Genomic DNA, 6,697 nt, shown 5'->3' on the forward strand with positions numbered 1-6,697 from the left:
TGTGGAAGTTTCTCTGAAGTTTGCCTCCAGGTACCTAGCTCCGGTTTGCAGGGCTTTAGGGGAAAAGACAGGTTTCGTCAAGTCCAAGAATGGGAGAAAATTGAAAACTTTAGTTTGGTGAATTATAGCTAGATATTCGAGATAAGAATTCAGGATCCAGCCCAGTTTCATAGGCCAACCAACAAACACTCAAAGACGATCAGAACTAGAATTTAACATCCATAAGTATGTGTAACTGAAACATTTTTCTCTGCAAAATCACCCTCATTTCCATCAAAGATAGCCAAATTAAAACTACTTTGTAAAACAAGTCATTTTTTTAAAAAGATTTCATTCTTTTTGGGTTTAAAAAATTTTGTGTGTGTGTGGGTTTTTTTTTTTTTTTTTTTTTTTTTTGGTGTTTGTTGTTGTTGTTTGTTTGTTTTGAGAGAGAGACAGAGCAGGAGCAGGACAGGATGAATACAGAGAGAGAGGGACACACAGAATCCAAAGCAGGTTCCAGGCCCTGAGCTGTCAGCACAGAGCCCCACGCCGGGCTTGAATTCAAGAACTTCAAGATCATGACCTGAGCCGAAGTCAGATGCTTAACCGACCGAGGCACCCAGCCTCCTCTAAGGGAAGTTTTTTGACTGATCAAAAATAAACTTATTTATTTGGCATCTTCAATCCCATGGGAAGGATTGTCAAATAAGTGATGATAAACCCCCTCCGGTTATATTGTATGGGTACATGCTATAGTTGTCATAGAAATTATATGAAATTCCTAAAGTTTTACTATGCCATGGTATAATGTCATCACTTGTAATTCTAGTTATTGAAATGTTGTGTGTCCCAGAAATAACCAAATTTCCTTGTCAGGTATGTCATAATGTGCTGTCATCAGATTGTTAACCATGACCTTTTTTTTTTTTTTTAAGGATTTTATTAAAGAAAAAAAGATTCCATTTTTAAACACTCTCTATACCCAACATGGGGCTCGAACCCACAACCCTGAGATCAAGAGTTGCACACTCCACCAACTGAGCCAGCCAGGCACCCCTACCCAGGGCCAGTTTTGAGTCTTTCGTCATTTACAATTATTCTTCTGATGCTCTTACGAATGTTTTTCATCTTCAAGGAGATTCATGGACAGGACTTTTGATGAATACAGGTTTCTGATACCCTTCAGATCCTAAAACTAAAACTGAGTAAGAATTTTCAGAACTAATGGAAAAACTGCATTCAAACAGAACAAGAATAACGTGGGACTCAATGAATTAAGGAAAATGATTATAATTTTTAATCACTCTCATGTGACACATTGCTGGTTCTTCAATGTTTGCTCTTCCAGATTTAAGGAAACTTTTTCTCTTAACATATCTGTGACTTACAGAAATTTGGTAAAATATTCCTTTGTGAACAAATTGAAACATTTCTCTTTTTCTCCCTACCTGATCCCTGTAAAACTTGGAAACTCTCAGTGAGTATTTTTACTCTGATGGCAATTACAGTTATCTGCATAGGTTCAGTAAGAATCTAGGGGCGCCTGGGTGGCTTGGTTGGTTAAGCGTCCGACTTCAGCTCAGGTCTTGATCTCGAAGTTCTTGAGTTCAAGCTGTGCTCACAGCTCACAGCTCAGAGCCTGGAACCTGCTTCAGATTCTGTGTCTCCCCCTCTCTCTGCCCCTCCCCCACTCACACTCTGTCTCTCTCTCTCTCTCTCTTTCAAAAATAAAAAACATTAAAAAAAAGAGAAAAGAATCTATTCTCCTTGGGGCGCCTAGTTGGCTCAGTCTGGGGAGCAAGCAACTCTTGGTCTCAGGGTTAGGAGTTCAAGCCCATGCTGGGTGTACAGATTACTTTAAAAAAATAAAATCTTTGGGCACCTGGCTGGCTCAGTTGGTTGGGCATCTGACTCTTGATTTTGGCTCAGGTCATGACCTCCTAGTTCGTGGGTTCAAGCCCCATGTCAGGCTCTGAGCTGACAGCACAGAGCCTGCTTGGGATTCTTTCTCTCCCTCTCTTGTAAGGGTTAAATTGTAGTGTTAGGGCTAACCTGTAGCCTTGAGAAATAACAGCTTTGTTTTAATGCTGTAGGTTAAGAGATAACAGCCTTATCCTATCAATCAAGGGAACAAAAGTTCAAGGAAAATCAACTGGATTAGTGTTTGATTGGATTGGGGCAAGGGCAGGTCTGAACTGTTTCTACCCCCGTCTGGGAACTATTTCTTTGTTCTGTTCCTAGGCGATCATAAGACGATGTGGTTGGCTATAAAAACTCTGTACCCCGGCTGTTCAAGGCCACACTCTGGTCAAGAGTGTCGGTCCCGATCGGTCAGCCTTGCTTCTCATTGCAATAAACTTTGTTGTGACTGTCACTGGTGCCCGTAGCATTCCGTTTCAGGAGTCCTGTGGATGCAACACTCTCTCTGCCTTCCTTCACTCACTCCTGCTGTCTCTCACACAAAATAAATAAACTTAAAAAAATCTCTTGTGGTTTGCTTCTCTCTCTTTTTTTTTTTTTTATCCCTTCTCCTATGTTCATCTGTTTTGTTTCTTAAATTCCACATACGGGTGAAATCATATGCTATTTGTCTTTCTCTGACTGACTTATTTTCCTTAGCATAATATACTCTAGCTTCATCCACATCATTGCAAATGGCAATACCTCATTCTTTTTGATGGCTGAATAATATTCCATTATGTGTATGTATATACTACATCTTTATCCACTCATCAGTCGATGGACATTTGGGCTCTTGCCATAATTTGGCTATTGTTCATAATAAACATCGGGGTGGGTGCATGTGCCCCTTCGAATCAGTATCCTTGTATCCTTTGGGTAAATACCTAGTAGTGCAATTGCTGGGTTGAAGGGTAGTTCTGTTTTTAACTTTTTGGGAAAACTTAGCTCTTAGCCAGCACTGGCTGGCTCAGTGGGTGGGGCATGCAAGTTTTGATCTTGGGGTTGTGAATTTGAGCCCCACGCTGAGTGTAGAGATTGCTTAAAAAAATAAAATCTTAAAAAAATATATTGGGGCCCCTGGGTGGCTCAGTCGGTTAAGCATCTAACTTCGGGTCAGATGTTCAGGTCAAGATCTCAAGGCTCGTGAATTCAAGCCCCTCGTCAGGCTCTATGCTGACAGCTCAGAGCCTGGAGCCTGCTTCAGATTCTGTGTCTTCCTCTTTCTCTGCCTCTCCCCAACTTATGCTCATGCTTTCTCTCTCTCTCTCTCTCTCAAAAATTAAATTAAAACATTAAAGTATTAGAAAAAAATAACAACCAGTCTCATTTTAGGACAAAATTACTTTCTTAAAAAAATGTATTCCCTTGTTGCATTATATGCTAACTAATTTGGAGGTAAATTAAAAAAAAATTAAATTAAAAAAAAGTATCCCCATTCCTTATACCTTTCTTGCCAAAAACATGTATCTTTCCTTGCATACAGAGTTGTTTCCCTTATTATTTTCAGTATTCTTAATTATATTTTTAATTCTCAGAAACCTTAATGTCTAGTGGAAACTAAGTGGTAAGCAATTGTGAATTGTTATACCAGGATCTTATTTGGAAAAGATTTAGATATCCATTGAATCAAACCCAATTTATTATTTGACCCAGAAAAACTTCAAAGTTTGAAGTAACCAAAAATTTTGGAAACTTTTTAAGAGTGTACTTACAGAGGCACCTGGCTGGTTTGATCAGCAGAGTGAGTGACTCTTGATCTCAGGGTTGTGAGTTTGAGCCCCACATTGGGTGTAGAGACTACTTAAAAAAAATAAAATCCTCTTTTTTTTAATGTTTATTTATTTTTGAGAGACAGAGAGACAGAGCATGAGCTGGGGAGGGGCAGAGAAAGAGGGAGAGAGAGAGGATCCCAAGCAGTTTCCATACTGCTAGTGTGGAGCCTGATGCAAGGCTTGAACTCACGAACGATGAGAGCATGACCTGAGCTGAAATCAAGAGCTGGATGCTTAACCAATTGAGCCACCTGGGCATCCCTCGAATGCTGAATTTTGATAAGCACTTGCCTTATAACCAATCAAATGGAGCTCTTTTACAAATGTTCTCCAACTACGAAGAGATCTGCAATAAGGATTAGTGTCCACACAAATTCAGCTCTTCTCAGCCCACTGAAAATGTCCTGCAGAGTTGGTAAGTAAGCTCTTTCAGTTGATCATTTAAAAGTGGACACCCAGGGGCGCCTGGGTGGCACAGTCGGTTAAGCATCCGACTTCAGCCAGGTCACGATCTCGCGGTCCGTGAGTTCGAGCCCCGCGTCAGGCTCTGGGCTGATGGCTCGGAGCCTGGAGCCTGTTTCCGATTCTGTGTCTCCCTCTCTCTCTGCCCCTCCCCCGTTCATGCTCTGTCTCTCTCTGTCCCAAAAAAATAAATAAAAAACGTTGAAAAAAAATTAAAAAAAAAAATAAAAGGGACACCCAGCTGGTTGAGGTATACCAAACTGGCACCTCTCTACCCAGACAATTTGCAGACAATCTCCAGAACCCGAGATCTATCTCACGGAGGCCTTCAATGATCAGGCATCCCTTCTCAGCCTCCAGAACTTGGGGGAGACAAGGACGTCTTACAAGTCTTGACTCTCCAGTCAGACCAGACCAGACCAGACCAGATAGCTGCTCAGACCTCCAGCCCTCCTTTTCTCCCCTTGAGATAGCGGCAGAACCCTAATCTGATTTGTGAGATAATTGCCATTGACCTCTCTGAAGGGACTCTCTGATTAAAATGTTTGGGGGGCGCCTGGGTGGCTCAGTTGGTTAAGCGTCCAATTTCGATTCAGGTCATGATCTCATACTTCATGGGTTCCAGCCCTGCATTGGGCTCTGTGCTGACAGCTCAGAGCCTGGAGGCAGCTTCAGATTCTGTGTCTCCTTCTCTCTCGGCCCCTTCCCCACTCACGCCCTGTCTCTCAAAAATGAGTAAACGTTAAAAAAATGTTTGGCACAGCCACTGAGCTCATTCAGTGAGTTGAGGTGACTCAACAAATCAGGCATCAAGAGGGATTCTCTTATGCCCTTCCCCACAGAAGGAACTTGAAGGGGTTAGGTGAGAGTTCCCACCAGAGTTGCCAAATTTGTTACCCGACCTGGGCTCTCCTCTGGATGGGTTTTGAGCCAAAATTCACAACCAAGCCAAAGAATAGGAAAAGAAAGGGATTTCCGTGCAACAAGGAAAAGGAGAACACTAAGGATATTTCCCAAAGCAGTGTCTCCAGAAACAACATCGGGGAAGTTTTAAGGTAAGAGTGCATACATATGCATGAAGGGGCTGGCACAAGGGGGAATACAGCGGGGACTTGGGGGCAAAAGTCATCTGAAGGTGACTGAGTCCAGGTCAAAGTCCAGAGGGCTGGCAAAAGTCAGCATCAGTTCTCTGGCTCCAATTGGCCCTCTATTTGAGTGCTCACAGGGGTTTAGATCCTGCAGAGATAGCTCAAGAATGTGTGTCAGGTTACTGTTCACTTTGGAATCAACACTGAGGATTTCACCACTCATTATTGTCCTGATGTGATTAGCTTATCTCCTGGCCTGGGTGTGGCTGTTCTAGCATTCTTCAGTGGGATGGTGGGGAGCTGCAAATGACTTTTTTTTTTTTTAAGTTTGTTTATTTTAAGAGAGAGAGAGAGAGAATCCCAAGCAGGCTCAGTGCTGTCAGCACAGAGCCTGACGCAGCACAGAGCCCAACTTGGGGCTTGATCTCACGAACCCAGAGATCATGACCTGAGCCAAAATCAAGAGTCAGACACTTACCTGACCGAGACACCCAGGTGCCCCCCCCCCTTTTTAAAAGTAGGCTTCATGCCCAGCGTGGGGCTTGAACTCATGACCCTGAGATCAAGAGTCACATGCTGTACTGACTGAGCCAGCCAGGCACCCCTAAAATGACTTATGTCAGGAAAGTTATGTCTGTCTATTCCTGGGGACCTCTAACTCTTTCTGCTTACAGGTAGTGAGCTGGAATTCCAACCCTCTAATCCATTGTTGGTTCCCCTGGCAACCAGCCTCAATCCTTAGGGGTTTCCAAAAGTTACTGCAGTCACATAAACCCAGGTGTGGTTGAAACGGGCTCATTATGAATAACAAGAGGCACCCAATTTATAGAAACAGTGGATGAAGACAAAATATGTATTTGTCATAAACCCCAATATCACACAGTGAGCCATTTTATGCAATTTTAGATGTTTTAGTAGCCACATTTTAAATAGTAAAAAGAAACAGGTGAACTTAATGTTAGCAATATATTTTATTTAACTCACTTTATCCAAAATACGATCACTAACATATAGTCAACATAAAAGCATTAATGAAATTGTTTACCTTTTTTAAAGTTTATTTTTTAGGGGCGACTGGGTGGCGCAGTCGGTTAAGCGTCCGACTTCAGCCAGGTCACGATCTCGCGGTCCGTGAGTTCGAGCCCCGCGTCAGGCTCTGGGCTGATGGCTCAGAGCCTGGAGCCTGTTTCCGATTCTGTGTCTCCCTCTCTCTCTGCCCCTCCCCCGTTCATGCTCTGTCTCTCTGTGTCCCAAAAATAAATAAAAATGTTGAAAAAAAAATTAAAAAAAAGATAAAGTTTATTTTTTAGTAATCTCTATACCCACCAATGGGACTTGAACTCACAACCCCAAGATCATGAGTCGTATGTTCTTCCAATTGAGCCAGCCAGGTGTCTATATATATATATATATACACACACATATGTATAT

Source organism: Prionailurus bengalensis, chromosome C1, assembly GCF_016509475.1.
Source record: "Prionailurus bengalensis isolate Pbe53 chromosome C1, Fcat_Pben_1.1_paternal_pri, whole genome shotgun sequence".
Classification (NCBI taxonomy): Eukaryota; Metazoa; Chordata; class Mammalia; order Carnivora; family Felidae; genus Prionailurus; species Prionailurus bengalensis.